The sequence below is a fragment of the Rhinolophus sinicus genome, linkage group LG09 (genome assembly GCF_036562045.2).
Source record: "Rhinolophus sinicus isolate RSC01 linkage group LG09, ASM3656204v1, whole genome shotgun sequence".
Classification (NCBI taxonomy): domain Eukaryota; kingdom Metazoa; phylum Chordata; class Mammalia; order Chiroptera; family Rhinolophidae; genus Rhinolophus; species Rhinolophus sinicus.
The window spans coordinates 56,183,755-56,200,635 of NC_133758.1; the positions used below are offsets into that span (position 1 = coordinate 56,183,755).

General features: G+C 39.0%; 1 protein-coding gene across 4 annotated transcripts in view; it reads right to left on the reverse strand.

Annotated features, from left to right (window-relative positions):
• KLF15 (KLF transcription factor 15) overlaps positions 1–16,881 on the reverse strand; it is a 68,536-nt gene that overhangs the window by 22,979 nt on the left and 28,676 nt on the right. The window contains exons 4-5 of one of the 4 annotated variants that reach the window (XR_012498809.1): positions 12,568–16,718; positions 311–5,636 (exon numbers count right to left, since the gene is read on the reverse strand). The exons of 2 other annotated variants lie outside the window; for them this stretch is intronic. The gene's annotated coding sequence lies outside the window, so the exon portion shown is untranslated. Of the gene's footprint in view, positions 1–310; positions 5,637–12,567; positions 16,719–16,881 lie in introns of those variants that run through there. One more of the 4 variants, XR_012498810.1, reaches the window with a different exon arrangement.

The following is a 16,881-nucleotide window of genomic DNA, read 5'->3' on the forward strand; positions in this document are numbered from 1 at the left end:
CTCATTGTTGTTTTAATCTTATTTCCCTGATGACATAAGATGTTAACATCTTTTCATATGCTTATTTGCTCTATCTGTCTATCTTCTTTGATGAGGTCTCTGTTCAGGTCTTTGGCCCATTTTTTAATCAGGCTTTTAAAATTTTTTCTTATTGTTGAGTTTTAAGAGTACTTTATTTGATTTTAGTTATTTGGGTCCTGATCACAATTATGCTCTCACTTTTTACACCATGGCTTAACCAAACAAAGATATTTCTCTCCCTTGGAAGACTTCTAGCCCCAATTCATTAGATAATAACCTCTTTACACACCTGCCAGCAGTTGGATCAGCAATGAAACACAGCCAGCCAGGGAGCACAGAGGAGGGGTGACTGGTGGTTGGGAGATCATGGAAGGCCTCTCAGAGGTGGAACTGAAGGTAGAGTCAGACTTCACCTAAGCCAGAGGGTGAGAAGGGCACAGCAGACCAGGAAGACAGTATCAGAAGAAGCATGGAGAGGGATGGAGTGACAATGTGGGCAAAGTGGCTAAAGGTGAATAGAGGCAGGGTTGGGGAACCTAACCAGGTTGGGATGGGCACACTGTAGAATAAGGTTAAGCTTGCTACTAAATTGTTGGGATTTTATCCAAGGATTCAAATTCCCATAGGGGTTAAGGAGGGAGGTAACATAAATGAGTGGAGCGTGAGGTTTCTGACAAGCTGGAATTCACATGACGCCTCCAGAGGAGTACGGCGGGCCAGAGCCTATGGGCTATAGTTGGTGGGTGCCCTTCAGGAACAGGGCTAAGAACTGCCTTCTCATTTTCCAAAAGAAGCTGAATATGTAAGTTTTTACATTTTACATGAAATCTGGTTTTTAAATGGTGGTTCTGATTTTGTTTTAAATCCTGAAAGCCAAAGAAAATGTAACCATGAGGTGAAATTAGCAGCAAAGCTGTCATACACTCTCCATGTACACAGACATAAACATGAATGTCCATGCAACCACGTGTACCTGTATGCATGAGGTAGGACAATTAAGTTCATGAACTCATACTAGAAAAAGTGCCACACACCTCATTGCTGAATATCACTATGGTTACTTTCGAAGTACTCCCCTTGGGAAGCTATGCACCCATGCCAGCACCTAGTCCACCCTTCTAAGCAATTTTGGAACTCTTTTTCTGGAATGGCCATCAGAGCTGTCATTGTATTATCCTTGATGTCCTGAATGTCATGAAAATATCTTCCTTTCAATATTTCCTTTATCTTTGAGTAAAGAAAAAAGTCATTGGGGGACAGATCAGGTGAGTACGGAGGGTGTTCCAATACAATTATTTGTTTACTGTCTCAAAACTCCCGCACAGACAGTGCCATGTGAGCTGGTGCAATGTCATGATGCAAGAGCCATGAATTATTGGTGAAAAGTTCAGGTTGTCTAACTTTTTCATGTAGCCTTTTCAGCACTTCCAAATAGTAAACTTGGTTAGCTGTTTGTCCAGTTGTTACAAATTCATAATGAATAATCCCTCTGATATCAAAAAAAGTTAGCAACATCGTTGCAACAAGTTCATGAACTTAATTGTTAGACCTTGTAGGCTACTCAGTGCAGCCCTAGGTGCCCACACACAGATGAGCATGTATGCCTGTGCACACATGCTTGAGATCATCTGGCTGCACACACACACAGGCATGCATGCATATGCACACCCATGCACATATGCCACAAGTACTACACACACATAGGCACATACACACATTTGTGTGCAGCATTGCACTGGAACCCTGCAGCAGATGCCTAGAGGGAAGTTCCCTGGACCTCCAAAGCCACCTAGTGGGTGCTGGACCCTTTCTCTCAAGCAATCTTGGTGAAATCCAGAGATGTTCTTTGGGGCCATTTTCCTTGGTCTTTCCCAACTCTGCTGGAAGTGGAGTTTGGAGAAGAGCCTCTGATGAAATCTGGGATATGACTTCAGACTCTCCACAGGTGAGCCTGCGAACTTGGTTGGGGATGGGTGGCACCTGGCCCCTTCTGTTCACACAGACCTCCAGTGTACACTGGAAGGACTGCAATCACTTCATTTGACTCTCAGCCCTATAACGAAGGCCAGGGGGTATTATTAGCATCCCGTTGGGCAAGTGAGTAAACTAGAACTCAGGGAGGCATTTGTCCCACTCATGAGACAGCCAGAAAGAGTGGAACTGTGGCAAAGCCTCTGTCTGTGTCTTTACAGAACTCTCAACATCAGACACCCAGGTGAGAACCAAGTCCTTCAATGTCCATTGGGGAGGTCCACAGAGGAATAATCTCCATTTGACTCCCTAAGAACCTAAAGTTTGTATCACCAAGTGTCCTTGTCAACCCGTGCCCTCTATTGACAGATGAAGAAACTGAGACTTTTGAGGAGAGGGAAACACTTGAGAAACCACATCTGGGGGTATCCTGGCCTCTTGCTCTGATCAGAGCTCGGCCCAGCATACACAGAGATCTAGAATGCATACAGAAGGTGTATAAAACATGCATGCATAATTCCAGAATGTTATCCAAGGAGTACACAGGTAGTCCAGGGCTGCAGGTTGCTGGGGCCGGGACCATCTCTGATCCCTCAGGTCTGGGTGGAGACAAAAGTCTCCCTGGGAAAGAGGAGGGGTGTCAGCCTGTCCGGATATCTCTGTCTTGCCATATACATACCTGCACCTGCCCCACTGGACTTTCTTCCCGCTGTTGGGGGCCCAGGCATGATGTTCTCTCTGTGGGTGGCTGCAGCCCAGGTTTGCCTGCTGTTTGTTCCATGGCCTCCAGGCTTCTGTGGACCCATCCCAAGAGCACACTGTGCACGTATCTGGAGCACTTGTGAAGATCATGTTTTAAAGTGCATTTTCCGGAGGTCAGATGATAACCAACCCATGTGTACCAAAGAGCAAATGTGGTATGGTGACAGCTCTGCCAGCTTCTCCCAGCACTTATCCAGGGGATGCCTTTTTAAACTCCTGGGTTTTAATCCTTCCAATGATTCCATCCATAAGTATAGTTGAAATGTGAAGTAATCTATGTCTGATCCCCTGTTAGAAAAGAGCTTCAGTTACCATCCCTTCTTCCCTTCTTCCATCTCTTCTACAAATCAGGTTTGGGACTTACATTTTTAAAAAATTCTTCTGTTGGTACCTAGATTAATTTCCTACTGCTGCTGTAACAAATTACAGTGAACATGGTGACTTAAAACAACAAAAATTCACCTTTTTACAGTTCTGAAGGCCAGAAGTCCTAAAATGATGGTATCAGTAGAATAATGCTTCTTCCAGAGGCTCTAGAACAGAATCCCTTGCCTTTTTCAGCTCCCAGAGGCCATCTGCAGTCCTTGGATCATGGTCCTTCCTCCATCTTTACAGCAAACAGGGTAGCATCTTCCAGTCTCTCCCTCAGCTCTCTGTCTCCATTGTCACACCTCCATCTGACCCTCTTGTAAGGAACCTTGTGATGACATCAGACCCACCAGATATTCCAGGATCATCTCCCTAGGTCAAAATTCTTAAGTACTTCCAGTCAAAATGATAGAGTAGGTAAACACTGTGCTTGCCTCCTCCCACAACCACATCAAAATTACAACAAATTACAGGCCAACCACACTTGAGAATCACCTGAAGACTAGCTTAATAGAACTCCTATAATAAAAGATATAAACAATAAGTCACATTGAGATTGGAAAGAGGAGCAGAGATGTAAAACAAGCTGATCCCACACCCACATATGGCAATTAAGAATTGGGAGGGATATCTTGGTAGTGGAGGTCCCCACTGAGGAGCAAGGGGTTCCAGGCCCACACCAGACTCCCCAGCCCAGAACACCAGTTCCAGGAAGAGGAATCACCAAAACAGCTGGCAGTGAAAATCAGTGAGGACACTGTCCAGGTAAGGTGGAGGGCTGGTATAGTCACGGGTGCCCTCTTAAAGGGCTGGAGCACAGACTCACTTACTCACAAACACTTGTCCTGAGCTCCAGCAAAGGGACAGCAGCTTGGAAAGTACCAGAGACATACGGGAAGGAACTGAATTGTCCAGCTTTAGGGCAAGACTGGAGGGTCAGCTCCCTCTGGGACAGACATGCCATTGTTCCTTTGTTGAGCCCTCCCCAACTCCTAGCCTGCAGGTGCAGGCAGGCGCCAAATCTGAGTCTCCATCAACCTGGCTGACACCACTCTTGCCCCACCCTGGTGATTCCCTGAGACCCCACCCTACTGAACTCACACACCAACCCCAACCTCTTTTAGCACTGTTCCTCAAAAGCCACAGGCCTCAGCCTGCTGTAGACTTTCCTAAAATCAAAGGCCCACAAACCTCAAACCAGCAATAGCTGGCCTTGGCCTACCCTGTACCTCTTGCTAAACACCCCCAAACCTGGCACTAGTGGCAGCTGGCCTTGGTTCACAGCATAACCTCTCCCAGATGCCTCCAACCCCAGCACGGGTAGCTACCAACTGCAGATCACTTTGTAGATGTCCTCAGGCCAAACACAGACAGCAGCTAAACTTGGCCTGCACCAAAGCTCCTTCTCTGAGGCCCCAGAACCAACACACCTGGAGGCTGGCTCCAGATCATACCAGAGCACCATCCCATAAGCATCACAAATGACATACCAAGAGGGTGGACTCAGCAGGCACCAGAGCCCTGCTAAAGCAAATCCTACTCTGTGGGGTCAGCCCCTGCACAACAGTTTGTTTACCATACTCATAGCCAGTCCTCACAGCCAGTCAGCCTGAGGGTCAGTCTCACCCACTGACATACCAACAGCAATCAAGGCTCAACTACAACAGGAGGGTACACACAACCCACACAAGGGACATACCTGGAGCACCGAGCTCAGGTGACCAGGCAGACTTGCCACTGGGCCCCACAGGACACCTACTACATAAGGCCACTCTGCCAAGACTGGGACATGTAATAGACTTACTAATACATAGAAACAAACATGGGAGGTAGCTAAAATGAAGAAACAAAGAAACATCTCCCCAATGAAAGAAGAAGACAAAACTCCAGAAAAATAACAAAAAAACAAACAAACAAAAAAATTGGAGGCAAGCAATGTACCAGATGCTGAGTTCAAAACATTGATTATGAGAATACACAATGAACTTAGGGGAAGAGTAGATGAACTCTTTGAGTACTCAGCAAAGAGGTAGGAAACATAAAAAAGGAGATGCAATACAAAACAAAAGAACCAGTCAGAAATGAAGAATGCATTAGAGGGAATAAACAGCAGATTGGATGAAGAAGAGGACTGAATTAGTGATTTGCAAAATAAGGTAGCAGAAAACACCTAATCAGAACAGAAGAAAGAAAAAAGAATTTTAAAAATATGAGGATAGTTTAAGGGGCCTTTGGGAAAACATCTAGCATAACAACGTTCACATCATAGGGGTACCAGAAGGAGAAGAGAGAGAAAGCAAGGAATTAAAAAACTATTTGACTGGGGTGAGGTGATATCTCATTGTGGTTTTTATTTGCATTTCTCTGATGATTAGTGATGTTGAGCATTTTTTCATATGTCTATTTGCCATTTGTATGTCCTCTTTGGAGAACTGTCTCTTCAGGTCCTCTGCCCGTTTTCAATTGGGTTGTTTGTTTTTTTGTTGTTGAGTTGCATGAGTTCCTTGTATATTCTGGTGGTATATAAACCAAAAACAACAAAAGAACAAGACAAACAAATGAGAAACAGAAACTCATAGACACAGACAATAGTTTAGTTGTTACCAGAGGGTAAGGGGGGTGGGGGGTGGGAGATGAGGGTAAGGGGGATCAAATATATGGTGATGGAAGGAGAACTGACTCTGGGTGGTGAACACACAATGGGATTTATAGATGATGTAATACAGAATTGTACACCTGAAATCTATCTAATTTTACTAACAATTGTCACCCCAATAAATTTTAAAAATAAATTAAAAAAAAAAAAACTATTTGAAGAAATAACGACTGAAAAGTTCCCTCACCTAGAGAAGGAGATACATAAACAAGACCAGGAAGTGCAGAGTCCCAACAAGATGAACCCAAAGAGGCCCACACCAAGACACATCATAATTAAAACGTCCAAGATTGAAGACAGAGAATCTTTTTTTTTTTTTTTATGTTATTAGTTTCAGGTGAACAAGACAAAGCAATACTTAGACATTTATCATTTATATCCCTCACACTGTGTGAACCCCCCTCCCCCCATCCACTATCCTCTGACATTGCATGGAGCCATTACATTTCCACTATCTCTATTCCTAATGCTGTACTCCGCTTCCTGTAACCATATACATACATATATATATATACATATATATGTATGTATATATAAATATAAATATAAATATATAAATATATATATATATATATATATATATATATATATATAAAATCACAGTTGGCATTCATTATTGTTCACCTCAGGTGTACAGTGCAGAGATCAGGCATCTACATCATCCCTGAGGTGGTCTCCCAAATGGGACACGTGTCCATCGGATACCCTACAAAATCTTTAGATTATTGATTACGTTCCCCAAATTAATTTTCAAAACCCCATGGCCATCTTGTGGATACTGACTATTTTCTAAACCCCTCACCTTCCCCCTTATCCCCAACCCCCCTCCCATCTAGCAACCCTCAGTTTTTCCTCTATGTCTCCAAAACTGTTTCTAATTAGTTCATTCACTTATTCTTTTCTTTAGATTCCGCATATAAGTGAGATCATATGGTATTTGTCTTTCTCTGTCTGACTTATTTCACTTAACATAATGTTCTCTAGGTCCATCCATGTTGTTGCAAATGGTAAGATTTTTCTTCTTCTTTATGGCTGCGTAATACTCCATTTTATAAATGTACCAGTTTCTTAATCCAGTCATCTACTGGTGGGCATTTCGGTTGTTTCCATGTCTTGGCTATTGTGTATAGTGCTGCAATAAACATAGGAGTGCATAAAGATTTTATTGGGGATGGGGAACAGGACTTTATTGGGGAACACTGTGCACTTCCAGGACTTTTCTCCAAGTCAAGTTTTTGTCCTTTCAATCTTAGTTGTGGAGGATTCTGTTCAGCTTCAAGTTGTTCTTTCAGTCTTAGTTGTGGAGGGCGCAGCTCAGCTCCAGGTCCAGTTGCCGTTGCTAGTTGCAGGGGGCACAGCCCACCATCCCTTGCGGGAGCCGAACCGGCAACCTTGTGGTTGAGAGGACACACTCCAACCAACTGAGCCATCCGGGAGCTCAGAGGCAGCTCAGCTCAAGGTGCCGTGTTCAATTTTTTAGTTGCAGGGGGTGGAGCCCACCATCCCTTGTGGGAGTCGAGGAATTAAACTGGCAACCTTGTGATTGAGAGCCCGCACTCCAACCAACAACTGAGCCATCCCCAAGGCAGCTCAGATCAAGGTGCTGGGTTCAATCTTAGTTGCAGGGGGCAGAGCCCACCATCCCTTGCGGAACTCGAGGAATTGAACTGGCAACCTTGTGGTTGAGAGCCCACTGGCCCATGTGGGAATAGAACTGGCAGCCTTCAGAGTTAGGAGCACGGAGCTCTAACTGCCTGAGCCACCGGGCCGGCCCTGCATAAAGAGTTTTGAATTAGAATTTTGGATTTCTCCGGATAGATACCTAGGAGTGGGATTGCTGGATCATAAGGTAGTTCCATTTTCACACTTTTGAGATACCTCCATACTGTTTTCCATAGTGGCTGAACCAATCTGCATTCCCACCAACAGTTCACAAGCGTTCCCTTTTCTCCACATCCGCGCCAGCACTTGTTGTTTGTTGATTTATTGGTGATAGCCATTTTGACTGGAGTGAGGTGGTATCTCATTGTGGTTTTTATTTGCATTTCTCTGATGGTTAGTGAGGTTGAGCATTTCTTCATATGTCTGTTTGCCATCTGTATGTCCTTTTTAGAAAAATGTCTCTTCATGTCCTCTGCCCATTTTTTAATTGGGTTGTTTGTTTTTTTTGGAGTTGAGTGAGTTTTTTATAAATTTGTGATATTAACCCCTTATCTGATATATTATTGGTAAATATCTTTCCCCATTCAGTAGGATCCCTTTTTGTTTTATTGATGGTCTCCTTTGCTGTGAAAAAACTTTTTAGTTTGATGCAATCCCACATGTTTATTTTTTCTCTTACTTCCCTCGTGCGAGGGGATATATCAGTAAAAATCTTACTCCGGGTAATGTCTGTGAAGTTTCTTCCCATATTTTCTTCTAGGAATTTTATGGTTTCAGATCTTACATTCAAGTCTTTAAGCCATTTTGAATTTATTTTTGTATATGGTGTAAGGAGGTGGTCCAGCTTCATTGTTTTACGTGTCTGTCCAAGTTTCCCAACACCATTTATTGAATACACTGTCTTTACCCCACTGTACATTCTTGCTTCCATTGTCGCAGATTAAATGGCCATATAGGCATGGATTTATTTCTGGACTCTCTATTCTGTTCCATTGATCTATGTGTCTGTTTTTATGCCAGTACCATGCTGTTTTGATTACTGTAGCCTTGTAGTATAATTTGATGTCAGGTATTGTTATACCTCCCACTTTGTTCTTATTTCTCAAGATTGCTGAGGCTATCCAGGGTCTTTTATGGTCCCATATAAATTTTAGGATTATATGTTCTATTTCTGTGAAAAACGTCGTTGGTAGTTTGATAGGAATTGTGTTGAATATGTATATTGCCTTAGGCAGTATGGACATTTTAACTATATTAATTCTTCCTATCCATGAACATGGTATGTGTTTCCATCTATTTGTATCTTCTTTCATTTCTTTCTTCAGTGTCTTATAATTTTCTGAGTACAGATCTTTTACTTCTTTGGTTAAATTTATTCCCAGGTATTTTATAGTCTTTGGAGCAATTGTAAATGGGATTGCTTTTTTAATTTCTCCTTCTGATGTTTTATTATTGGTATATACAAATGCAACTGATTTCTGAATATTAATTTTGTATCCTGCTACTTTACTAAATTCATCTATCAGCTCTAATAGTTTCTTGGTGGAGTCTTTAGGGTTCTCTATATATAGTATCATATCATCTGCATATAATAACAATTTTACTTCCTCCTTACCGATTTGGATGCCTTTTATTTCTTTTTCTTGTCTGATTGCTGTGGCTAGAACTTCCAGCACTATGTTCAATAGAAGTGGAAAAAATGGGCAACCTTGTCTTGTTCCTGATCTTAAGGGGAATGGTTTTAGCTTTTCTCCATTGAGTATGATGTTAGCTGTGGGTTTATCATATATGGCCTTTATTATGTTGAGATATGATCCCTTTATTCCCACTTTCATAAGGGTTTTTATGATAAATGGCTGCTGGATTTCATCAAATGCTTTTTCTGTATCTATTGATATGATCATATGATTTTTATTTTTCATTTTATTAATGTGGTGTATCACAGTAATTGATTTGCAGATGTTGAACCACCCTTGCATACCAGGGATGAATCCCACTTGATCATGGTGTATGATCTTTTTAATGTATTGCTGAATTCTATTCACTAATATTTCGTAGAGGATTTTTGCATCTATGTTCATTAGCGATATCAGCCTGTAGTTTTCTTTTTTTGTGGTGTCTTTGTCTGATTTTGGGATCAGGGTGATAGTGGCTTCATAAAAAGTGTTTGGGAGTCTTCCCTCCTGCTAGATTTTTTGGAAGAGCTTGAGGAGAATTGGTGATAATTCTTTTTTGAACGTCTTGTAAAATTCACCTGTAAAGCCATCTGGTCCAGGGCTTTTGTTTGTTGGGAGATTGTTGATTACTGATTCAATTTCCCTGGTGGTAATCAGTCTATACAGGTTTTCTGTTTCTTCTTGAGTTAGTCTTGGAAGGTTGTACACCTCTAGAAAATTGTCCATTTCTTCCAGATTGTCAAATTTGTTGGCATATAGTTGCTCATAGTAATTTCTTTAAATTTTTTGTATTTCTGCAGTGTCTGTTGTCACTTCTCTTTCATTTCTGATTTTATTAATTTGGGTCCTCTCTCTCTTTTTTTAATGAGTCTGGCTAAAGGTTTGTCGATTTTGTTTATCTTCTCTAAGAACCAACTCTTGGATTCATTGATCTTTTGTATTGTTTTTCTGGTTTCTATTTCACTTATCTCCGCTCTGATCTTTATTATCTCCTTTCTTGTACTCCCTTTGGGCTTATTTTGCTGTTCTTTTTCCAGATCCCTTAAGTGTGAAGATAAACTGTTGATTAGTGATGTTTCTTGTTTCTTTAGGTAGGCCTGCAATGCTATGAATTTCCCTCTTAGGACTGTTTTTGTGCCATCCCATAGATTTTGGGCCATCGTGTTTTCATTTTCGTTTGTCTCGAGATATCTTTTGATTTCTCCCTTGATCTCTTGCTTGACCCATTCATTATTTAGTAACGTGTTACTCAGCCTCCATGAATTTGTGTGTCTTCCAGTTTTTTTCCTGTAATTCATTTCTAATTTCATAGCACTGTGGTCAGAGAAGACAATTGGTATGATTTCAATTTTCTTAAATTTATCAAGACTTGTTTTGTGGCCTAACGTATGGTCTATCTTGGAAAATGTTCCATGTGTGCTTGAGAAGAATGTGTATTCTGCAGCATTGGGGTGAAATGCTCTGAAAATATCGATTAAATCCAAGTGGTCCAATGTATCATTTAAGGCTGTTGTTTCCATATTGATTTTCTGTCTGGAAGACCTGTCCCTTGTTGTCAGAGGTGTGTTGAAGTCCCCTACTATGATAGTGTTACTGTTGATCTCTGTCTTTATGTCAGTCAATATCTGTTTTATATATTTAGGTGCTCCTATGTTGGGTGCGTAGATGTTTAATAGGGTTATGTCCTCTTGTCGGATCCATCCCTTTATTATTATATAGTACCCGTCTTTGTCTTTTAATAGTTTCTTCATTTTAAAGTCTATTTTGTCAGAAATAAGTATTGCAACTCCAGCTTTTTTCTCATTTCCATTTGCATGAAATATCTTACTCCAACCCTTCACTTTCAGCCTGTGTGTGTCTTTTGATCTGAGGTGAGTCTCTTGTATACAGCATATACAAGGGTCTTGCTTTCTTATCCACTCAGCCACCCTATGTCTCTTGATTGGAGCATTTAATCCATTTACATTTAAAGTGATTATTGATAGGTACATAGTTATTGCCATTTTTAAATTTGTAGTTAGATTGTTTTCATCTTTCTTCTATTTACAGAAGTCCTTTTAGTATTTCTTGCAATGCTGGCTTGGTGGTAATAAATTCCTTTAGCTTATTCTTTTCTGGGAAGCTCTTTATCTCTCCATCAACTTTAAATGATAGCCTTGCTGGATAAAGCAATCTAGCTTGTAGGCCTTTGTTTTCCATCACTTTGAGTATCTCCTGCCACTCCCTCCTAGCCTTCAATGTTTCTGCAGAAAAGTCATTTGATATTCTTATGGGAGTTCCCTTGTATGTAACCCTCGAAGACAGAGAATCTTAAAAGCAGCAAGAGAGAAGCAGTTTGGGAGCTCCCTTAAGGCTGTTATCAATTTCTCAGCAAAAACTTTGCAGGCCAGAAGAGTTTAGCACAAAATATTCAGTTATGAAAAGGAAGGACCTACAACCAAGATTACTCTACCCAGCAAGTCTATCATTTAGCATCAAAGGAGAGATTAAGAGCTTCACCGACAAGAAACAGCTAAAGGAGTTCATCACCATCTAACCAGTATCTCAAGGGATACACAGGGACTTCTTTAAGAAAAAGAATTTAAATATAAATAAGAAAGTATCACAAAGAAAAATATTCTCACTGACAAAGGCAAACACACAGTAAAAACAGTGGATCAACCTACACTAAAGCTATTACAAAAGTTAAAAGACAAAAGTAGAAAGATTATGTGTAATTACACCAGTAAATTAAGGGATATACACACACACACAAGAATTAAAAAATAATGACAAAAACATAAACATGGAAGGGTTAGTAAAAATGGTTGTAATTTTAAAATGCGTTCAAACTTAAGTGACCCTCAACTTAAAATAGACTGCTATAAAAACAGCTTGGTATATATGAAGCAGATGATAATCACAAAACCAAAATTTACAAGAGATAGACAGGAAATAAAGAGAAAGGAATCCAAATACAATACTACAGACAGTCATTAACAAATAAGAGAAGAGAGCATGAGAATAAGAAAGCAACAAAAGGGTATTACGTTAAGTGAAATAAGAGAAAAACAAATACCATATGAGTTCACTTATATGTAGATTCCACACACAAATGAAATCAAAAGAACAAAATAAACAAGCAAAGAAAACAGAAACAGATTCATAGCTACAGCGAACAAACTGATAGTTGCCAGATGGGAGGGGGATTAAGGGGTTAGGGGAAAAGGGCAAAGGGTTTAAGAAGAATAAATTGGTAGTTACAAAATAGTCATGGGGATGTAAGGTACAGCATAGGGAATATAGCCAATAATTTTTTAATAACTATATATAGTGTCAGGTGGGTGCAAGACTTATCAGGGGGATCACTTCATAAATTATATAAATGTCTGACCACTATACTGTACATTTGAAACTAATATAATATTGAATGTTTGCTGTAATTAAATATATTTTTTAAAAGATTCTTACCTTAATCACACCTGCAAAGAGTCCTTTTTGCATATGAGGGAACATATTTCCAGGTTCTGTAGATTAGGATGTGAGATCTTTGGGGGGCTGTTACTCTGCTGACCGAAGTTTTAAAATGTGGTATTAGAACAGACAAAGGCAAATAAGTCATGAAGCAGAATAAAGATTCTAGAAAAGGGCCCAAGTATATATGGGGATTTAATGTAACATACTTTTCATACCTGGCAGTAGGACAACTGGTTATTCATATGACAAAGTAGGAAAGATAAGAGATTTACCTCCCACCATACACACAAAATTCATTCTAGATTGAAGAGCCAACCATACACACTTGATTATTAAAGTATAAGAAACAACAAAACAGAAGACATGATGGAAATGACAGATATGTTTGACACCAACTTTTAAAAACTTTTTTTTAAGAAGACATAAATAAAGTTAGAAAGACAAGCATTAGGCATGAAGAGAAATGTAAAACATAATAAGTCAAATATATCTGGAATGAATAGAATTGTTACATAAATTAGTGAGTAAAAGATAAAAATTTCAGTAGAAAAATGGGCAATGGATATAAACTGATATAAATGATGAGTTTGTAGGGTCAAAGAGCAGGCACATTTTAAATTTTGATAAATTCTTCCAAATTATCCTCTGAAAAACAACTGTGCTGCTATCAACAGTGATGACAGCAGCCATTTCCCCACATTAGATGTGATCCATCTTTTACATTTTTTCAATTTAGCCAGCATAAATAGAATCCATGGTTATTTTAATTTTCCTGAATATTTATAAGATCAAACATCCTATCATGTACTTATTTGTCAATTGCATTTATTTTTCTGTAGGTTACCAGTCATCAAAATGCCTTCCTTTTAATATTGCCTTTCTCTTCAGTAAAGAAAGAAGTCATTGGGGGCCAGATCAGGTGAGTAGGGAGGGTGTTTCAATACAGTTATTTGTTTACTGGCTAAAAACTCCCTCAGAGACAGTGCTGTGTGAGCTGGCGCATTGTCGTGATGTAAGAGCCCTGAATTGTTGGTGAAAAGTTCAGGTCGTCTAGCTTTTTCACACAGCCTTTTCAGCACTTCCGAATGGTAAACTTGGTTAACTGTTCGGTTGGTACAAATTCATAATGCATAATACCTGTGATATTAAAAAAGGTTAGCACCAGTGTTCCAAAAACTTTGCAATCTTAATTCTGGATCATTTTTAATCTTTGAGCTATTATGATCCAAGTTTTTTCCTCTGTCTGTCTTATGTTGCTTTTTGTATCGAGTATAACATTTACAAACTAGGACCAATAGCAATAGTATTAAACCAGTAACACCGATTAAGAGCAGAAAAATCCACTATTAGCCAAGTATGACTGTAAGGAAAGCAAAAATCCTAACCAACCAAAGAACCCTTTATATGCATTAGTAAGCTAATACTATGTTTTCTTCCCTCGTCTACTGCTATTTCTACTTTATGATAAGTTTGGCCAGATGAATTCAGACTCTCTATTATTTCATGATATAGAAGTTCTAATTTTTCTTCTGGCCAATTAGTTTCCATAGAAATAACTTCATGGGGAGGATTAAGCTCAACTTCCCAATACATTGGATTTTCAGTATCAATGTTATCATAGGTTTCATTAACCTTAGGAAAAGTTAATTTGCCTATGATTTCAATATTACACCATATTCCTATAGCATTTACTGTAAACCTGGTGTTATTACAATAGAAATCAGTTAGTATGATAGAAAAATTTTCTAACCCCTCCCAACAAAAATGTCCCCTTCACATATACCATTTACTGCTGTTTGTTGGGGTGGATATGATAGGCCAGGATTGGGTGAACTGAGAATTCCATATAGATTGGAGACATAACCATTCACCTTTTTTAGTTAATACGGCCTGTCTACTCACCAGCACTCAAGTGTCATTCATTAATCTGATTTCTGCTAGTTGTATCACTGGGAACTGTAACTTTAAGGTTTAATACGGGCCAAGGCTGTAAGAACACAATGGTGTAAATTACAATTACTACCTAAAAATTTCTACCAGGAGGACAGTAAGGGTTTCATAAATAAATTTTGTGTACTTCAGCAGCCATTATAGAGGGATATATATATATATATATATATATATATATATATATATATATATATATATATATATAAAATTCAGCTTCTATCTGAATTAATATAGTTAGTAGTCTTTGTTGAGTTAGGGGGTAAGCATAATTGAACTCTAATATGTATGTATACAATTTCTTTCTCAATATTTCTTTTCCACTAACCTCTACAACTTCACTTGTCCTTCTCAGTTTGTCTCCTTTTCCTCATTCAGAAATAATCAGCTTATAGGACAAACTACTTCCTTTAAACTTCTCCCAAAAACACAACACATCCCTTTTCTTCCTTCTACAATAACATTCCTTCTAAATTTCAAAACCATGAAGATAGTATTATTGATAATATAAGTTATCTTATATAACTTTAGCAATTATTAACAGTTGGGCTATATAAGTATAGGGTTTGAGAAAAACCTAAAGAACAAGTATAACTATCATTATTACTAATATTATTAGCAGATAGGTAAAGACAATCAAACAAATGGTTATTTTAAGTTCAATATCAATTATGTAGGCGTTCTTGATGTCTTGGGATAGCTGTCTAATCCTGATGTGGGTGGCTTCTCATCCTCAAGGAGTCTCTGATATCCACTGATAGGTCCCTTCCAACAAGGTTAGAAAGTCTTTAATTGACGTCTTGTTCAATGGACAAAATTTCCTGGTTGTGAGTCGTGGTCTTTGAAGTCCTTGTCTCCCAAAAGCACACTGAAGTGAATCAGTTACTAATTTATTAATTTCCTTAAGATAAGTCCTTGATAATAAAGTAGAATGTCTCCTTTTAGTAAGGTTGGTTCATATGTCATTTTGCATAGGGTGAACAATGACTAATGAGGAAAAAGCCTGTGTTTAGTCAGGTTGAGAAACACTCATACAGAGAGCTTTTGGCCAAGGGAGATTAAAAGCTTCTGAAAATTTACATAGTTGAGTTTTAATTGTACCATTTGTACATTCCACCAATCCAGAGGACTAGGGTGATAAACGTAATGAAAATGCTGTAAAATAGGCCAAATATTACAAATAGATTGAATTATTGGCCCAGTGAAATGAGTCCCTCTGTCACCATGCAACTCACAGGGAATTCTCCAGTTGGGGATTATTATATTTTAAATAACTTACTTACCATTAAGGCTGTTGTTCTCCTGCAAGGGAATGTCTCAAACCAGTGAAACAACATACAAATCATGATGAACACATATTTCTATCCTGAGATGGTTGGCATTGGGATAAAATCCAATTACCATACCTCAAATGGACCTAAATGAAGTGGGAAATGTCCTTGGGACCCATGGAGTGTTTTTCCAGGGTTATATCTTGGACAGATAGAACATCTGCTATACACTTTATGAGCTACAGTAGGAAAAGGTTTCCAATATTCTTTACTCCATGAAATCGTCTTTTCAAGACCCCAGTGCAATTAGCTCATGTACATGCTAAGTTATATCTGTTTGGGTTTAAATAAAGTGTCCTCCTTTTTGTTGCTATATTTTCTTTTCTTCTACTGCAGCTGTCCATTGGAACTGTAAAAGAGAATCTTTTATTGATTTAATAGGGAGAAGAAACATTTTCAAGTCTGCATAATTCGGCTGTTTATTGTTGCTGGTCTAGCTGCAATATCAGCTAAATTATTTTCTTTTGCTTCCATGGTGGCAGCCTTAGAATGTCCTGGAATTTTGATAATTGCCAATTGTTTCGGTTGCTGTATGACATATATTTTTAATTCTGCAACCTGTTTTCCATTCTTGTGGGCTGCCATGAGGAAGTTAAGAAGCCTCACTTCTATATCATTTTGAAGTTGTGAGCTACACCAAAGGTATCGCAAGTGTAAGTATAAATATTGCCAATTTGATCTTTGGCTCATTTACAAGCTCCTGTTAGATCAATTAATTCAGCTTGTTGGGCCAATCTTATTCAGGTAAATAAGAAACTTTAGTTTATGTTTACCATGGAAGTTATTGCATATCCAACTTGGTAATGTCCCCGTTCATCTTTCAGATAAGAGTCCACATTATCAATAAGGGTTTTCTATAAATCATTCCTAGAAACAAGAGGGTGATCAGTAAGCAAAACATAACTGTGGATGTCTTCATCCTGTTAAGAGGGTAATAAAGTTGCTGGGTTAAGACCGTTATTGACTTAAAGTAACAGGTGCAGAAAGCAAGAGTGCTTTATGAGAAGCCAGTCAACTGACAGAAGTGTTG